This window comes from Symphalangus syndactylus, chromosome 11, assembly GCF_028878055.3.
Source record: "Symphalangus syndactylus isolate Jambi chromosome 11, NHGRI_mSymSyn1-v2.1_pri, whole genome shotgun sequence".
Classification (NCBI taxonomy): Eukaryota; Metazoa; Chordata; class Mammalia; order Primates; family Hylobatidae; genus Symphalangus; species Symphalangus syndactylus.
The window spans coordinates 127,587,601-127,608,571 of record NC_072433.2 but is presented as its reverse complement, the minus strand read 5'-3'; positions in this window follow the sequence as shown (position 1 = coordinate 127,608,571).

The window sequence follows — 20,971 nt, the reverse complement described above, 5'->3', positions numbered from 1 at the left end:
ATGAGAAAATACTTCTAAATGTGAAGATTACTCTTTCCAAAGATCCCTAGTGAGCGCTCCTATAGGCATTAGTGAAATTTATTAACTGTATGTTTTTGCTGCAGCAGCAGCAGCAGTAGAAAGAGAATACTAAAGGACACCCACACAGTCCTACTGGTGACTCCCAAGAGTCAGGCTCCTTCCAGACTATACATGAGCATGTTACGGTGATCTTACTGAACTGACCAACCTGCCACTCCGTATTCCTAAGATGTTAATGGGCTTTGGATTCACACCCAAGGTTTTTGGGAAGAGAGGAAGTCTTGATCTATGTAAAATTTCCTGGGGAATGTCAGTGGATCTAACCAGACTCAGTCCAACTGCATAGCTCTAATAACTTTTCCATGTGCTTTCTAGTTTATGAAGGCTTCCACACACATTACCCCCATTTAATCCACTACAACCTGAATCGTAATCATCTGCATTATTCAGATGGGGGAAATGAGGTCCAGTGACAGTCAGTGTGATTTACCCAAGGTCACCAATACAGTGAACTTTAGAGCCAGAATCCATGCCCAGTTCTTCTGAATTCAGATGCCAGGGGGAGAGAAATTCAAGGAAGAGCTTAACAGAACAGACTCCAATCTCTGCTTCGCCATTGACAATTTTGCACCTTTATATAAGTCACCACTCAAAATGTGTTGGACCAGATAATTGCTGAGACTCCACACTACCTTAATACTCCAAATATAATTCCTAATCTATGTCTGTTAACCCTGGCCCTTGTCCTGGCCCTTTGACACTGTTTCCAAAGTTTTATAGGTTTTTTAGGTTTCTGCCTGATTTTCTCCTAGTGTCCAACAGAACCAAAAAGTTCCATTCAGGTCAAAAAGTTCAAATCTCACCTAAGAGTTCCTGAATCTTCATAGGAGGAAGTAGAGAAGCAGGGCCTTTTCTCTGCTTGGGAATCCCAGAGCTCTCTGGTTAAAAGGTAAAGCTACATTCATCCTCCCTCACTGTATAAGTTGTGTTTGAAATAGATTAGAAGGTGTTTCAATAATAATCTTTATATTACTGATTTCATAAATTCCAAGCTTCCAAGAAAATATTCGCAGGGTGGGAAGTTCTTGACCTCTTTTGGAAAATAAACTCAGGAATGTGACACTCTTAGGTCAGATGATACAGGAAGGGAACCTAAGTACATCCACTTGTGTTGAAAAATAAAAGCTCAGGTCAAGAGAGATGTCTGTCATTGGCCTATTTGAACATAACAAATTTATTTTTTATAGAGTTAAAAATGCGTTTCTCTTGAATTGTTTCCATTAACTCTAACTAATAATTTATGAAATCTCTTGCCCCCAAGAGAGATACTATGTCATCTTAGATACAAACTCATGAAAAATTTCGGTAGTAGATAAAAAACAGTTGCAACGTTCTCTCTCTCTCTACCTCTCTCTTTGTCTCTCAGAGGAGAAATTTTGGTAGCAAGTCTTGAATGCAATATAAAAAAGAAACAAATCGCTTTGTAGTACTTCTTCTACATTTGTTTGTTTTGTTGTTTTTTCTTCTGTTGAACTGAAGAGGCAAGCAGAAATCCTAACGTGCTCAGGATTCTGAGTTGAGTTTGGATACCACTCCAGGCACTACAATAAGCAATGGATAATTCTTTAATTGTATCCATAAGAACAAATGTAATGCATGATGTTCCCCTTCCTGTGTCCATGAGTTCTCATTGTTCAATTCCCACCTATGAGTGAGAACATGCGGTGTTTGGTTTTTTGTCCTTGCGATAGTTTACTGAGAATGATGTTTTCCAGTTTCATCCATGTCCCTACAAAGGACACGAACTCATCATTTTTTATGGCTGCATAGTATTCCATGGTGTATATGTGCCACATTTTCTTAATCCAGTCTATCGTTGTTGGACATTTGGGTTGGTTCCAACTCTTTGCTATTGTGAATAGTGCCGCAATAAACATACGTGTGCATGTGTCTTTATAGCAGCATGATTTATAGTCCTTTGGGTATATACCCAGTAATGGGATGGCTGGGTCAAATGGTATTTCTAGTTTGAGATCCCCGAGGAATCGCCACACTGACTTCCACAATGGTTGAACTAGTTTACAGTCCCACCAACAGTGTAAAAGTGTTCCTATTTCTCCACATCCTCTCCAGCACCTGTTGTTTCCTGATTTTTTAATGATGGCCATTCTAACTGGTGTGAGATGGTATCTCACTGTGGTTTTGATTTGCATTTCTCTGATGGCCAGTGATGAGGAGCATTTCTTCATGTGTTTTTTGGCTGCATAAATGTCTTCTTTTGAGAAGTGTCTGTTCATGTCCTCTGCCCACTTTTTGATGGGGTTGTTTGTTTTTTTCTTGTAAATTTGTTTGAGTTCATTGTAGATTCTGGATATTAGCCCTTTGTCAGATGAGTAGGTTGCAAAAATTTTCTCCCATTGTGTAGGTTGCCTGTTCACTCTGATGATAGTTTCTTTTGCTGTGCAGAAGCTCTTTAGTTTAATGAGATCCCATTTGTCGATTTTGGCTTTTGTTGCCATTGCTTTTGGTGTTTTAGACATGAAGTCCTTGCCCACGCCTATGTCCTGAATGGTATTGCCTAGGTTTTCTTGTAGGATTTTAATGGTTTTAGGTCTAACATATAAGTCTTTAATCCATCTTGATTAATTTTTGTATAAGGTGTAAGGAAGGGATCCAGTTGCAGCTTTCTACATATGGCTAGCCAGTTTTCCCAGCACCATTTATTAAATAGGGAATCCTTTCCCCATTTCTTGTTTTTGTCAGGTTTGTCAAAGATCAGATAGTTGTAGATATGCGGCATCATTTCTGAGGGCTCTGTTCTGTTCCATTGATCTATGTCTCTGTTGTGGTACCAGTACCATGCTGTTTTGGTTACTGTAGCCTTGTAGTATAGTTTAAAGTCAGGTAGCGTGATGCCTCCAGCTTTGTTCTTTTGGCTTAGGATTGACTTGGCGATGCGGGCTCTTTTTTGGTTCCATATGAACTTTAAAGTAGTTTTTCCCAATTCTGTGAAGAAAGTCATTGGTAGCTTGATGGGGATGGCATTGAATCTATAAATTACCTTGGGCAGTATGGCCATTTTCATGATATTGATTCTTCCAACCCATGAGCATGGAATGTTCTTCCATTTGTTTGTATCCTCTTTTATTTCATTGAGCAGTGGTTTGTAGTTCTCCTTGAAGAGGTCCTTCACATCCCTTGTAAGTTGGATTCCTAGGTATTTTATTCCGGGTACTATTGTGGGGTGGGGGGAGGGGGGAGGGACAGCATTAGGAGATACACCTAATGCTAAATGACGAGTTAATGGGTGCAGGAAATCAACATGGCACATGGATACATATGTAACAACCCTGCACATTGTGCACATGTACCCTAAAACCCTAAAGTATAATAAAAAAAAAAAAAAAAATTTAAAAGCCCAAATCAAAAAAAAAAAAAAAAAAAAGAATTATATATCAATCATTTTGTTAAGTATTCTTGCCAAGAAGTTGAACCTGAATCTAATCAGTGAAAAGTGAAGCTAACATCCAATTTACAATAAATACAGACTAAAGAAACAGAAAAATTGATAACAATAAGCAATCATTTATAATAATATTTAGAATATAGGCCATTTTATAAAACAAGCAACAAACTTGAATCAACAATTCAAAGATACGAAGGAAAATGAAAGAAAAATTATGGGTAAAACTGTTCTTGATTGAGAGACTAAAATCAAATACAATTAGTAATCTTTGTTTGAATTCTAATTCCAAAGGCCAATTTTTAAAAAGAGAATTCAAAAATCTTGAATTGGCCTGAATGTTATATAATATTAATAAAATATGTTGATTTTATGGGTGTGCACATGGTACAGTATGATTCTATAAATAAAATTTTCATACTTTTGAAAAAAAAAAAGAACAAATGTAATGCAGAATGTGAGAGGAAAATATTTTGAATAATCACTTGGTATGGTATGGTATAGTATGGTATGGTATGGTATGGTATGGTATGGTATGGTATGGTATGGTATGGTATAATCACTCCAAGCAAAACTGAATTCATAGAGATTCGTCTCTTCCTAAAAGAGATGAGAGTGCCCCATGTCCTTAGGGATGAAACATTGATCTTGCTGTGAGTTAATAATGCTAAATCTAGAAAGTCAATAGGCTTATAAATGGATATAGAGCTTGCATTTATAAGACACAGATTCCAAGCCTGGGTACAACATTACTATCAGTATTGTCTTAGGAAAGTAATTCAGGCTGGGCACAGTGGCTCACACCTGTAATTCCAGCACTTTGGGAGGCCGAGTTGGGCAGATCACTTGAGGCCAGGAGTTCGAGGCCACCCTGGCCAACAAAATGACACCCCGTCTCCACTAAAAATACAAAAAAAAAAAAAAAAGCTGGGTGTGGTGATGCATGCCTGTAATCTCAGATACTCGGAAGGCTGAGGGAGGAGAATCACTTGAACCCGGGAGGCAGAGGTTGCAGGGAGCCGACATCACATCACTGCACTCCAGCCTGGGCAACAAAGAGAGATTCTATCTCCAAAAAAAAAAAAAAAAGAAAGGAATTCAACCTCTCTGAGCCTCATTTTCTTCACCCAACAAAGACAAATGAACACATCCTAATGAATTAATAGAGCTAGACATTGAACATCAATGGCTGATAACATCACACACACTTAAAGAAATATCTATATCATGAATTATCAAAAAATGAACCTGATTCTGATAAAGTCTCAAGATCTAACTACCAATTTACAGGAAACACAGGGGACAGAGAACCATATTAAACCATAGCACAGGACACAGTCAGTAAAATTCAGACTGTGGCAAACTTTAAGTTAGAAAATGCTGGGATCTCCAACAATAATACAGAAAAAAGAGGGTGGGGGACAAAAAGAGAGAAAAACAGGGAGAAACTATAGATCAAAAGAGACTTAAGGGACATATCAACTGTTAGGTTATATAAATCTAATTTGGATCTTATCTCAGACAAACAATGGTGGAAAAAACAATTGCGGAGCCTCTAGTTTTCACTTACGGATATAAATACTTGGACGGAGCATTGCCCTCTCCCTTAGAAGAGTAATAAAACAACAAGACAAGACAATTGCAAATTCATTACTTTTTTCAAATGCACTGGAGAACTGAGGTCTCAAGGCAATCAGTTGGTCCAAAATACAAGCTCAGACAGATATCTTCAGGGAGAGAGGAGATGTGACTACTAGCTTACCTGGGGTAGATGGAACTGGGTGGACACTGAGGAAAAGCGGTCAGCTAGAATAGGTAACATAATACCAGCAAATCAAATCTAGTGCTATATAAAAAGAATCATATATCACTGTATTAGTCCCTTCTCAGGCTGCTAATGAAGATATACTGAAGCCTGGGTAATTTATAAAGGAAAGAAGTTTAATTGACTCACAGTTCTGCATGGACGAGGAGGCCTCAGGAAACTTAAAATCATAGCAGAAGTAGAAGCAATCATGTCCTTCTTCACATGGTGGCAGCAAGAAGTGCAGAGTGAAGGAGGGGCGAAGGCCCCTCAAAAAACCATCAGATCCCGTGAGAACTCACTCACTATAACTAGAACAGCAGTATGGCGGTAACAACCCCCATGATTTAATTACCTCCCACCGGGTCCCTCCAAATGACACATAGGGATTCTGGGAACTACAATTCAAGATGAGATTTGGGTAGAGACACAGCCAAACCATATCAGTCACAATCAAGTGGGATTTATCCCAGGGGTGCTGATTCAACATTTGAAAGTCAATCAATATAATTCACAATATGAACATTAAAAAAAAGAAGAAATATCATATGTAATCGTGAAAGACTGAATGCTGTACCATTAAGCTCAAGACAAGGATGTTCTGTCTTATCAGTCCTGTTCAACATCATACTGGATGTATCAGACCAGATGCATCCCAGTCAATGTAATAAACTAAAAAAAGGAAATAAGAGCCTCCCAGATTATTATTATATGTATTAATAAAGAACTCCCCTATTTCCACCTATGCAAAGGGTACATATGAATTCTTTGTACTACATTTGCAACTTCTCTAAAAGTCTAAACTTACTCTAAAATAAAACGTTTTCTTTTTAATTAACAAAACAGAGGTAATGATAACATCTTGAGTGCCTGGCCTCCCCTATTACCACCTAGCTTCTGTCTATCCCAGAAGCTAACCTACTGCATGAGTCTATCATTTGTTAGACCATCTTGGCCACTGTTTAGTTTCCTGTTGCTGCTGTACCGTGTTACCACAAACTTAGTGGCTTAAAACAACATAAGTGTATTGTCTTGTGATTCTGAAGGTAAGAAGTCCAAAAGTCTTACTGAGCTAAAATCCAGGTGTCAGCAGAGCTGAGCCTCCCTTTCTGGGGGCACTAGGGGACAGCCTGCTTCCTTGCCTTTTCCACCTTCTAGAGGCTGCCTGCATTCTTTGGCTCACGGCCCCTTCCTCCATCTTTGAAGCCAGCAGCGTAGCATCTTCAAATCTTTCTCTGACTCTGACTTTCCCTTCTGCCTCCCTCTTCTACTTTAAAAAACACTTATGATTAAATTAGCCCCACAAGGAAAATCGCCCTCTAAGGTCAGCTGACAGGCAACCTTAATTCCATCTGCAACCTAATTCTTCTTTGTCTTATAGCCTAACACACTCATAGCTTCCCAGGATTAGGATGTGGACAACTTTGGGAACCATTATTCTGCCTATCACAGCTACCCTTTGCCAGGAATGCCTGGAACATGTGCCTCTACCCAAGCCCTCTGGCTAAACAGGTCCCTAAGTCATAAATTCCAGAAACTTGATACTAGCTAGTTGGAAATGTTATGTTAATTGCCTCAATTGTGACTTCCTCAACTCACCCATTCCCAATAAGCTTATTGACTTTATTTATTTCTGTTTTTGTTTATTTGCTTGTTTAGTGTATAATCTTTCTATCTTTGACTGCTATTATCATTGTCTGGCTAAGCCTATAAATTCAAAGGCTGATGCAGACAAGTAAAATTAATGTTGCTGAAAAGAAAACTCATCTTAATGTTTACCTTAAAATATCTTTGTTGAAATGTAATCATATTTCTTCTTGCCTTCACTTTGGCAGTAACAGAAAATAACTAGTCAATATTCACCATATAGAAACCTTTTAAATTTACTCTATCTTTCTAATGCCAAAAATGTCCATCAGTATTTCAACCAACTAGCTAATCCAGGATAAACACAAATCCAGGATAAAACGTCAACTTCAAGATGTCTTTTTGTTTGTTTGTTTTTGTTTTGTTTTGTTTTGAGACAGAGTCTGGCATGATCTCAACTCACTGTAACCTCCGTCTCCCAGGTACAAGTGATTCTCCTGCCTCGGCCTCCGGGTAGCTGGGATTACAGATGCCCGCCACTATGCCCGGGTAATTTTTGTACTTTTAGTAGCGTTAGGGTTTCGCCACGTTGGCCAGGCTGGTCTTGAACTCCCGACCTCAGGTGATCCACCCGCCTTGGCCTCCCAAAGTGCCGGGATTACAGGTGTGAGCCACCGTGCCCGGCCTCAAGATGGCTTTTGAAATGATGGAGTGACATAGTCAAGCCCTAAGATAAACAGCCATCCACAAAGGTGACCTATGTGATAACTCCAACTATCCCCCCTTAGTCAACATTCATCCTGGCCTATATCCTAAAGTTCTCATAGATCTGACTGAAATCCTTCATGAGTCTCCTATATAACTTCAACTTGGTTCTGCAGCTTTTTCTTCTCCAACTGATGAAATTTCATTCATCTTTCAAGACTTCCCACATGATGCTTTTCTCTCCCCCAGGAACAATTAGTCAGCCTCTTCTCTGTGCTCCTGTGGGATGCTCTGGGAGTTCATACCTCTAACACAACCTTAACTTATGGTGTTGTAATTGTCTATATTACTATCAGTTTTTTTATTTCAAGTCTGGTTATTAGTCAATAAATTCCAAGAAGGCAGCTACTGTGTTAAATGAGTCCTCCTGGATTTCTTCCTACCTCTCTGGCTACCTGAAAATTCAAGTAAAGGGGAATTCAATTTCAATTCAATATTAGAATTCCTCCACACTTTTTCCTTGGTTCTTTCATCTTCCCAGTGTATATTCATCTCCCTAGTTGATTTCATTCATTCCATCGGTTTCAACTACTACCTTTATGCAAATGACACTCAAAGTGTATTTCCAGCCCAGAACTCACCAGTGAGATTAAACCCAAGTGTCCACCATCTTTTGAATATCTTAAAGGCACCTCAAATACATCATGTTCAAAACACATCTAAGGACCTCGTCATGAGAACTTGTGGCTAACTTCTGATAGGGTTTAGATCAGTGTCCCTGCCTAAATCTCATGTCAAATTGTAATCCCCAATGTTGGAGGTGGGGCCAGGTGGAAGGTGATTGGATCATGGGGACAGATTTCTGTATTGGTGCCATTTTCATTATAGTAAATGAGTTATGACAAGACCTGGTTGTTTAAAAGTGGGTGGCACCTCCCCCCACCTGTTTCTCCTGCTCTGGCTGTGTAAGACTTCCCTACTTCCCCTTCACCTTCCACCATGATTGTAAGTTTACTGAGGCCTCCCCAGAAGCAGAAGGTGTTTGCTTCCTGTACAGCCTGCAGAACGATGGGCCAGTGAAACCTCTTTTCTTCAAAAATTACCCAGTCTTAGGTATTTCTTCACAGCAGTGTGAGAAAAGACTAATACACCTTCCCAGCAGCAATTTTTCTGTTTCTTACAGCAGCAGCATCCTAATTTCCTTTAAGGACTTTATTCCTCCAACTGTTGGCCAACCCAGCCTCTATGAGTTTCCTCCACTCTCATCCACTACTCTGGCCAGGGTGACTCTTGGGCTGTGAGTATATAATCCAATCAAACCAAGTAAGTCACAGTGATGCCTTAGCTGGGGCTGCTAGAAAGAGAAGACCTTGCCCTTTCTCTGTACTTGGTGGAGTGAGTAGAGTATACGGTCATCTTGTTTCTATAAGTGGACGAAGGTACCCAAGGGAAGCAGAGCCAAGAGACTGATTCTTGTCATATTCTTTGACCACATGCCATGCCTAATGCCAATATAACCTTTTTTCCAGTTTAGTCAACTAACTCCCTTTCTGTATAAGCTAGTTTGTGTTAGATTTTCAATCACGTGGATCATAAAGAACTTTAACTCATACCCTCTGCTCTATACCTGATCTTCCAGAGTCTCCAATTCAGTAAACTATATCATCACCCATCCAGCTAAGGAAATCAGACACTTTAGAGTCACTTCAAATTCCTCCTTCTCCCTTGCCTTCCATATCAAATCGGTCACCAGGTCCTGTCCATTAGAGGCCCTAAATATTCTCAGACCTGTCTATTTCTTTCCACTTTTACTGTCCCCACTCCATCGCAACTATCTTAATGTTTGCCTGAACTAGTGAAGCCTACTAATTACTCTACCTTCACCTACTCTTTTCTTCCTCCAATTAATTCTCCACACTACAACCAAAATGATCTCTTTGAAGTGCTGAAGTATTAACTTCAGGCTAGGCATGGTGGCTCATGCTTGTAATCCCAGCACTTTGGGAGGCCAAGGTGGGCAGATGACCTGAGGCCAGAAGTTTGAGACCAGCCTGGCCAAAATGGCGAAACCCTGTCTCTACTAAAAATATGAAAAAAAAAAAACCTAGCTGGGCATGGAGGCACACACCTGTAGCCTCAGCTACTCTGGAAGCTAAAGCATGAGAATGGCTTGAACCCAAGAGGTGGAGGTTGCAGTGAGCTGAGATCATGCTACTGCACTCCAGCCTGGGTGACAGAGTGAGACTCTGTGAAGAAAGAAAGAAAGAAAGAAAAGAAAGAAAAAGAAAAAGAAAGAAAGAAAGAAAGAGGAAGGGGAAGGGGAAGGGGAAGAGAGGGAAGGGAGGGAAGGAAAGGAAGGAAGGGAATGAAGGGAAAAAAGAAAGAAAGAAAAAGAAAGAAAAAGAAAGAGAAAGAAAGAAGGAAGGGGGAAGGGGAAAGGGAAGAGAGGGAAGGGAGGGAAAGAAAGGAAGGAAGGGAATGAAGGGAAAAAGAAAGAAAGAAAGAAAGAAAGAAAGAAAGAAAGAAAGAAAGAAAGAAAGAAGGAAGGGGGAAGGGGAAGGGGAAGAGAGGGAAGGGAGGGAAGGAAAGGAAGGAAGGGAATGAAGGGAAAGAAAGAAAGAGGAAGGAAGGAAGGAGGGAAAGAAGGAAGGAAGGAAAGAGAAAGAGAGGAAGAAAGAAAGAAAGAAAGAAAGAAAGAAAGAAAGAAAGAAAGAAAGAAAGAAAAAGAAAAGGATGGAAGGAAAGAAGGAAAGGAAGGAATGAAGGAAGGAAAGAAGGAAGGAAGGAAGGAAGGAAGGAATAGGGGTCCAAGATGGCCAAATAGGAACAGCTCCAGTCTACAGCTCCCAGCGCGGGCAACACAGAAGATGGGTGATTTCTGCATTTCCAACTGAGGTACTGGGTCCATCTCACTGGGACTCATCAGACAGTGGATGCAGCCCACCGAGTGTGACCTGAAGCAGGGCGAGGCATCGCCTCACCCAGGAAGAGCAATGGGTCAGGTTCCCTTTCCTAGCCAAGGGAAGCGGTCACAGATGGCACCTGGCAAATGGGGTCACTCCCACCCTAATACTGCACTTTTCCAACGGTCTTAGTGAACGGCACACCAGGAGATTATATCCCATGCCTGGCTCGGAGAGTCCCATGCCAACAGAGCCTCACTCATTGCTAGCACAGCAGTCTGAGATCGAACTGCAAGGCGGCAGCAAGGCTGGGGGAGGGGCGCCTGCCATTGCTGAGGCTTGAGTAGGTAAACAAAGCAGCCAGGAAGCTCGAACTGGGTGGAGCCCAACACAGCTCTAGGAGGCCTGCCTGCCTTTGTAGACTCCACCTCTGGGGACAGGGCATAGCCAAACAAAAGGCAGCAGAAACCTCTACAGACTTCAATGTCCCTGTCTGACAGCTTTGAAGAGAGTAGTGGTTCTCCCGGCATGGAGTTTGAGATCTGAGAACAAACAGACTGCCTCCTCAAGTGGGTCCCTGACCCCCGAGTAGCCTAACTGGGAGGTATCCCCCAGTAGGGGCAGACTGACACCTCACATGGCTGGGTACCTCTCTGAGACAAAGCTTCCAGGGAAACAATCAGGCATCAACATTTGCTGTTCAGCAATATTCGCTGTTCTGCAGCCTCTGCTGCTAATACCCAGGCAAATAGGGTCTGGGGTGGACCTCAAGCAAACTCCAACAGACCTGCAGCTGAGGGTCCTGACTGTTAGAAGGAAAACTAACAAACAAAAATGACATCCACGCCAAAACCCCATCTGTACGTCACCATCATCAAAAACCAAAGGTAGATAAAACCACAAAGATACGGAAAAAACAGAGCAGAAAAGCTGAAAATTCTAAAAATCAGAGCACCTCTCCCCTCCAAAGGAATGCAGCTCCTCGCCAACAATGGAACAAAGCTGGATGGAGAATGACTTTGACGAGTTGAGAGAAGAAGGCTTCAGATAATCAAAAGTCTCTGACCTAAAGGAGGAAGTTTGAACCCAATGTAAAGAAGCTAAAAACCTTCACAAAAGATTAGACAAATGGCTAACTAGAATAACCAGAGTAGAGAAGTCCTTAACTGACCTGATGGAGCTGAAAACCATGGCACGAGAACTATGTGACAAATGCACAAGCTTCAGTAGCCGATTCAATCAACTGGAAGAAAGGGTATCAGTGATTGGAGATCAAATGAATGAAATGAGGCAAGAAGAGAAGTTTAGAGAAAAAAGGGTAAAAAGAAATGAACAAAGCCTCCAAGAAATATGGGACTATGAGAAAAGACCAAATCTACGTCTGATCAGTGTAACTGAAAGTGACGGGGAGAGTGGAAACAAGTTGGAAAACACTCTGCAGGATATTATCCAGGAGAACTTCCCCAACCTAGCAAGGCAGGCCAACATTCAAATTCGGGAAATACAGAGAACACCACAAAGATACTCCTCAAGAAGAGCAACTCCAAGACACGTAATTGTCAGATTCACCAAAGTTGAAGTGAAGGAAAAAATGTTAAGGGCAGCCAGAAAGAAAGGTCGGGTTACCCACAAAGGGAAACCCATCACACTAACAGCAGATCTCTCAGCAGAAACTCTACAAGCCAGAAGAAAGTGGGGGCCAATATTCAACATTCTTAAGGAAAAGAATTTTCAGCACAGAATTTCATATCCAAATTTCATAAGTGAAGGAGAAATAAAATCCTTTACAGACAAGCAAATGCTGAGAGATTTTGTCACCACTAGGCCTGCCCTACAAGAGCTCCTGAAGGAAGCACTAAACATGGAAAGCAACAACCAGTGCCAGCCACTGTAAAAACATGACAAATTTGAAAGACCATCAAAGCTAGGAAGAAACTGATCAACTAATGAGCAAAACAACCAGCTAAGATCATAATGACAGGATCAAATTCACATATAACAATATTAACTTTAAATGTAAATGGGCTAAATGCTCCAATTAAAAGACACAGACTAGCAAATTGGATAAAGAGTCAAGATCTATCAGTGTGCTGCATTCAGGAGACCATCTCACATGCAGAGACACATATAGGCTCAAAATAAAGGGATGGAGGAAGATCTAACAAGCAAATGGAAAACAAAAAAAAGGCAGGGGTTGCAATTCTAGTCTCTGATAAAAGAGACTTTAAATCAACAAAGATCAAAAGAGACAAGGCCATTACATAATGGTAAAGGGATCAATTCAACAAGAAGAGCTAACTATCCTAAATATATATGCACCCAATACAGGAGCACCAAGATTCATAAAGCAAGTCCTTAGAGATCTACAAAGAGACTTAGACTCCCACACAATAATAATGGGAGACTTTAACACCCCACTGTCAACATTAGACAGATCAACGAGACAGAAAGTTAACAAGGATATCCAGCAATTGAACTCAGCTCTGCACCAAGCAGACCTAATAGACATCTACAGAACTCTCCACCCCAAATCAACAGAATATACATTCTTCTCAGCACCACATCACACTTATTCCAAAATTGACCACATAGTTGGAAGTAAAGCACTCCTCAGCAAATGTAAAAGAAACAAAATTATAACCAACTGTGTCTCAGACCACAGTGCAATCAAACTAGAACTCAGGATTAAGAAACTCACTCAAAACCACTCAGCTACATGGAAACTGAACAACCTGCTCCTGAATGACTACTGCGTACATAACGAAATGAAGGCAGAAATAAAGACGTTCTTTGAAACCAACGAGAACAAAGACACAACATACCAGAATCTCTGGGACACATTCAAAGCAGTGTGTAGAGGGAAATTTATAGCACTAAATGCCCACAAGAGAAAGCAGGAAAGATCTAAAATTGACACCCTAACATCACAATTAAAAGAACTGGAGAAGCAAGAGCAAACACATTCAAAAGCTAGCCGAAGGCAAGAAATAACTAAGATCAGAGAAGAACTGGCGGAGATAGAGACACAAAAAACCCTTCAAAAAATCAATGAATCCAGTAGCTGGTTTTTTGAAAGGATCAACAAAATTGATAGACCACTAGCAAGACTAATAAAGAAGAAAAGAGAGAAGAATCAAATAGACCCAATAAAAAATGATAAAGGGGATATCACCACCGATCCCACGGAAACACAAACCACCATCAGAGAATACTGTAAACACCTCTACACAAATAAACTAGAAAATCTAGAAGAAATGGATAAATTCCTGGACACCTCCCAAGACTAAACCAGGAAGAAGTTGAATCCCTGAATATAACAATAACAGGCTCTGAAATTGTGGCAATAATTAATAGCCTACCAACCAAAAAAGTCCAGGACCAGATGGATTCACAGCCAAATTCTGCCAGAGGTACAAGGAGGAGCTGGTACCATTCCTTCTGAAACTATTCCAATCAATAGAAAAAGAGAGAATCCACCCTTATTCATTTTATGAGGCCAGCATCATCCTGATACCAAAGCCTGACAGAGACACAACAAAAAAAGAGAATTTTAGACCAATATCCCTGATGAACATTGATGCAAAAATCCTCAATAAAATACTGGCAAACCGAATCCAGCAGCACATCAAAAAGCTTATCCACCATGATCAAGTGGGCTTCATCCCTGGGATGCAAGGCTGGTTCAACACATGCAAATCAATAAACGTAATCCAGCATATAAACAGAACCAATGACAAAAACCATATGGTTATCTCAATAGATGCAGAAAAGGCCTTGGACAAAATTCAACAGCCATTCATGCTAAAAACTCTCAATAAATTAGGTATTGATGGGACATATCTCAAAATAATAAGAGCTATCTATGACAAACCCACAGCCAATATCATACTGAATGGGCAAAAATTGGAAGCATTCCCTTTGAAAACTGGCACAAGACACAGATGCCCTCTCTCACCACTCCTATTCAACATAGTGTTGGAAGTTCTGGCCAGAGCAATCAGGCAGGAGAAGGAAATACAGGGTATTCAATTAGGAAAAGAGGAAGTCAAATTGTCCCTGTTTGCAGATGACATGATTGTATATTTAGAAAATCCCATCATCTCAGCCCAAAATCTCCTTAAGCTCATAAGCAACTTCAGCAAAGTCTCAGGATACAAAATCAATGTACAAAAATCACAAGCATTCTTATATACCAATAACAGACAAACAGAGAGCCAAATCATGAGTGAACTCCCATTCACAATTGCTTCAAAGAGAATAAAATACCTAGGAATCCAACTTACAAGGGATGTGAAGGACCTCTTCAAGGAGAACTACAAACCACTGCTCAATGAAATAAAAGAGGATACAAACAAATGGAAGAACATTCCATGCTCATGGGTTGGAAGAATCAATATCGTGAAAATGGCCATACTGCCCAAGGTAATTTATAGATTCAATGCCATCCCCATCAAGCTACCAATGACTTTCTTCACAGAATTGGAAAAAACTACTTTAAAGTTCATATGGAACCAAAAAAGACACCGCATTGCCAAGACAATCCTCAGCCAAAAGAACAAAGCTGGAAGCATCACACTACGTGACTTCAAACTATAGTACAAGGCTACAGTAACCAAAACAACATGGTACTGGTACCAAAACAGAGATGTAGACCAATGGAACAGAACAGAGCCCACAGAATTAATACCACACATCTACAACCATCTGATCTTTGACAAACCTGACAAAAACAAGAAATGGGGAAAGGATTCCCTATTTAATAAATGGTGTTGGGAAAACTGGCTAGCCATATGTAGAAAGCTGAAACTGGATGTCTTCCTTACACCTTATACAAAAATTAATTCACGGTGGATTAAAGACTTAAATGTTAGACCTAAAACCATAAAAACCCTAGAAGAAAACCCAGGCAATACCATTCAGGACATAGGCATGGGCAAGGACTTCATGTCTAAAATACCAAAAGCAATGGCAACAAAAGCCAACATTGACAAATGGGATCTAATTAAACTAAAGAGCTTCTGCACAGCAAAAGAAACTACCATCAGAGTGAACAGGCAACATACAGAATGGGACAAAATTTTTGCAATCTACTCATCTGACAAAGGGCTAATATCCAGAATCTACAAAGAACTCAAACAAATTTACAAGAAAAAAATAAATAACCCCATCAAAAAGTGGGCAAAGGATATGAACAGACACTTCTCACAAGAAGACATTTATGCAGCCAACAGACACATGAAAAAATGCTCATCATCACTGGCCATCAGAGACATGCAAATCAAAACCACAATGAGATACCATCTCACACCAGTTACAATGGCCATCATTAAAAAGTCAGGAAACAACAGGTGCTGGAGAGGATGTGGAGAACTAGGAACACTTTTACACTGTTGGTGGGACTGTAAACTAGTTCAACCATTGTGGAAGACAGTGTGGCGATTCCTCAAGGATCTAGAACTAGAAATACCATTTGACCCAGCCATCCCATTACTGGGTATATACCCAAAGGATTATAAATCATGCTGCTATAAAGGCACATGCACATGTATGTTTATTGTGGCACTATTCACAACAGCAAAGACTTGGAACCAATCCAAATGTCCATCAATGATAGACTGGATTAAGAAATGTGGCACATATACACCATGGAATACTATGCAGCCATAAAAAAGGATAAGTTCATGTCCTTTGTAGGGACATGGATGAAGCTGGAAACCATTATTCTCAGCAAACTATCACAAGAACAAAAAACCAAACACCGCATGTTCTCACTCATAGGTGGGTACTGAACAATGAGAACACTTGGACACAGGAAGGGGAACATCACACACCGGGGACTGTTATGCGGTGGGGGGACGGGGGAGGGAAAGCATTAGGAAATATACCTAATGTAAATGACGAGTTAATGGGTGTAGGACACCAACATGGCACAAATGTGTACATATGTATACATATGTAACAAACCTGCACATTGTGCACATGTACCCTAGAACTTAAAGTATAATTTAAAAAAATGTATATTCAAAAAAAAAGAAAAAGAAAGAAAGACGGAAGGAAGGAAGGAAGGAAGGAAGGAAGGAAGGAAGGAAGGAAGGAAGGAAAGAAGGAAGGAAGGAAGGAAAGAAGGAAAGAAGGAAGGAAGGAAGGAAAGAACTTCACCTGTCCAAACATGCAATCATTTTCAATTGCTCTTAAGACAAAGACAAAACATTGTATCTCTGTCTGGCTTCCCCCAAAACAGCAGGTCACAAAAGTGTGCATACACATAGTTTTATTTGGGACATGACTCCAAGGAGCAGGAGTTCATGCATCATGGAAACTGGGTAGAACAGAGAAGGAGGGAATGAATGAAAGAATAAGTTGATCACCACTGTGAGCAACTATGACCAATTCTGTGAGGAATCTCTGAGGGGCCATGGGGAATGTGTCTCTGAAATGTCAACCAGAGACAAAGGGTAGAAGCATTCACCTACTGCCTTTCATCCACCAATGGTTGAGAGTTGTTCCATGGACACTAACTCCCTGGTATGTGCTGGTTGCTCACATATGGCTGCCAGGTCTGCAAAGGCCTAGGCCTGGAACTAGAGAAGCTCCAGGGCAAGGTCAGCATAGAGCTGATGGGAGCTGCTGTGCCACTGTTAACCCTAGCCTTGGCTGGAATTAGAGTATGAGTGATGTGGCGTAGCACAGGCGCCTGATGCCGTGCATGGTCTGGCCTCTACCTACCTCTCCAGCTTCCCCTCGACCTCTAACTTCATTCAAACCATGCTAGTCTTATAGCTCCTGGACTCTACACATTCTCACCTACCACCAGGTCTTTGAAGATGTTTCCTCTGCCTGGAACACTTTTCCTTCCCGCTTCTTCTGGTTCCCCTTGCTCATTCATCAGAACTCAACTTCAGCAACATTTCCTCTGGGAAGCCTTCCCTGACTGTGTCAAATCCACCCTCAGGGGCACTCACAGCTCTGTGTGCTTCTCCTGTGAGACGCATATGAAGGCTGTAATTGCCCACTTGTGTGATCGTGTGAAGTCATCCAACTTCTGCTGGACTGTGCGCAACATGAGGAAAACCACAGCATCCCCAGCATTAACATGGTATATCATAGTTGAAAGGATAAACAGATTTATCTTTTTACTACTGTTAGTGTCTGGAACATCTAGGTGTGCAAATATTTTTAACTTAATTAATCAATTAATAAATGAATCTAATACTTTAAGAAGCAGAAATATTACTTTCTGGAGAGCTGTATCTAACTTTCACTGAATTTCATTCTATTTCTTAAAATTGTTATAATGAGGCTCTTCTCTTGGAAGCCCTAGGACAGACACTATATCAATTTCGCCTTTTTAAAATGTCTAATAACTGTAAACAGCAACTGTAGTCCCCAAGAAAGAATAGTTGAGATAAAGAAAAAAAGAGAAATCATCAATGTAGCTAAGAAAGCTTCATTGTGAAGTAAGACAGGGGTGCTATCTACAGCAAATTAATATAGGTTATTGACCATAGAAGAATTAAATTTATTGGTATGTGAAAACAAACTCCCCAGAACCACTCTGAACTTTCCCTGTTAGCCAACACCATCAATTATTATTATTAAGTTCCTGCTCAGCTGCTGTGCGGTGGAAGAGGCAGGGAGGTTTGGTAGCTAGGCAACGGACTGGAAACTCAAAGAGTAGGAGTTGTGATTCTGGCTCCCCCATAAAAGTGATAAGTGGCCTTGAGTAAACTCCGCCTGCCTTGTTTTCTTCATCTGAAAAATAGCATCACCACAGTCTGCCTTTTTGCACTGAGGGAAGAAAAACAGAGAATTGCACCCTGCAATTACAGAAAAGTGAGCTTATGGGGGCTGGCAAATGAAGACCACATCAGGGAATCAACTTTTCACTCAAATGACCATTTTATTACCAAAGATTTGAGCCTGAGTATTATGTGCCTCAGTTTATCCATCCGGAATGATTCACAGATAATGGTCATGTCCCGGCTTAAAATACAAGGTAAAGGTATGGCTTTATTTCGGTAGGATCTAGGAGAAAACTTGGGTAGAAAAACCTCTCCCCCAAAATGCCCTTGGAATTTCTCAAATACCCCTTGCCGGCCTGCTTTGTCCAAGCTCCAGCAGTACCTTGTTTGTATCCCTATTAAAAGTCTGTATTGTCTTGTGGCTTATTTGTTTAGACATCTGACTCACTTGTGAGCTCCAAAACAGCCAGGCCATGTGTCCATGTCTGAAGCTTTAGCACCAGTTTCTTATCTAGAGTGAGTGCTCAATAAATATTCGTTGGAAGAATGAATAAAACAATGAGTGAATGAATGAACAGGAAAGAATGAGCCAACTGACCTCCTCGGGCATCAACAGTCCTCTCCTCACTTCCTCACGCTGTTCCCACCTTCCTCGAATGATGACACTGTGCTGACTTTGAAGAAAGGCAATCATGAAGATCTACGGGGTCTGGAAAGCCAGGAATGGGGGTGGGGTTTCCAGGTGTGGGTGATGGGAAGAGGAGCGAGAAGACAGGAAGCAAAAGCAGACGTGTGGAGTTTCTTGCAGAGACCACGGAAATCCCGCTGGGAGAACAGAAGAGCTGGCATGGAGAATAGAAGTGGGGCAGGCAACAGGAGAGAATTGTGAGAGCCTGAGTGGAGTAGGGCAGGACCCTGGAGCCTGCAGATGCACTTGGGTCAGAGTGATGGGGGTGGCGGTACACAACTGAGGATAGAAGAATTCAGTTCATCTTTTGTTTCCTCTCCTGTTGGTTTTTTACACATAGGATGAAAAAACCTACTTTGGGAAAAAAAATAAGCTAGTGGACTCAAATGTTTACAACAGCACTATTCACAACAGCCAAAAGGCAGAAACAGTACAAATGTCCAACGATGAATGAATGGATAAACAAAATATGATCTATCTATACAATGGAATATTGTTCAGCCATAAAAAAGGATAAAATACCGATACATGCTATAACATAGATGAACCACAAAAACATCATGCTGTGTGAAAGAAGCAAGTCACTAAGGGTTACATATTGCATAATTCCATTTATACAAAACCTCCAGAATACGTAAGTTCATGGACACAGAAAGCAGGCTAATGGGTTTTCAGCGTTTTGAGGGAGTAGGAGTATGACGGAGCTTAACTGATATGAGCTTTCCTTTCTGGGTGACGAAAATATCTCGGAACTAGATAGAGATGGTGGTTATACAATATATGAATGCACTTAATGCCACTGAATTGTACACTTTAAAGTGGTTAATGGTTAATTTTATGTTATGTGAATTTTACTTCTATTAAGAAAAATAAGCTGGGCCAGTTGTGGTGGTTCATGCCTGCAGTCCCAGCACTTTGGGAGGCCAAGGTGATCGAATCACTTGAGGCCAGGAGCTTGAGAACAGCCTGGCCAACATGGTGAAACCTCGTCTCTCCAAAAATATACAAGAATGAGCCAGATGTGGTGGAGCACGCCTGTAATCCCAGCTACTCCGGAGGCTGGGGCAGGAGAATCGCTTGAACCTGGAAGGCAGAAGTCGCAGTGAGCCGAGATTATGCCACTGCACTCCAGCCTGGACAATGGAGCGGGATTCTGTCTCAAAAAAAGAAAAAAAAATAAAAAGAAGAAGAAGCTGGTAGAAAATACCTCCCCCTTGAATTAACCCATTGTTGGAGGCTTCCTCTATTTATGGAGAGAGAAGCTGCAGTTAAAGCAGAACCAGGGCCTCTCCCAGCTTATAGCCAAAATGTCACTGACAGTCCCTGCCTGGCTCTGTCGTAGGAAAGTTATCCCTTGTGGCTCCTAGCTCTTCCTTAGCTTTCTCCCTCCCTCCCACAGAATGTAAACTCTGGGAGGTCGGAAATTGGGTCTGTCTTGCTCAGCTGCCATTTCCCAACATCTAGCATGGTGCCTGATGTGGTGTATGACTACTGTGCCCTCTGATCCATTCTCCACACTGTAATAGGTGATCTCTTCAAAGAGAGAATTTTCATGGGTCCCCTTCCTTCCATTTTCAACCCTAATGGCTTCACTTGCTCTGGAATGAAAACCAACGTTTTGCCGTGAACCATAAACTAAGCGTATTCTGGCTCCTGCCCAGCTCACCTTGAATCTGCCCACCTCTACGACCCAGGCCCGTGACCTACTTTCAGTGAAGGTCACAACACTTCCTCCAGTGATGCAGCCTTTCCATGTGCTACCCGTCTGTCTCCCTTCACTTCAGCCTAATTAGCTCTTAATCGTCCTTCATTTCTGTGCCAAAGACTGTCCCCTCTGCCCACCAGCATCCATTCTTATCTTCCTTTTAAATAGAACTACCATGCAGCTAGCTATCACCACTAACAACGTCTTCTGGCCTACTTTGTAGCTAGGTGTGGTCATGTGACTAAATTCTGGCCAAGCAACAATGATGTGTACAGCTGCCAAGTCACCGTGGAAAGCCATTTCTTTCTCCCCTCCTTCTGGCTCAAAATGGTATCCACAGAGGTAGGATTGGA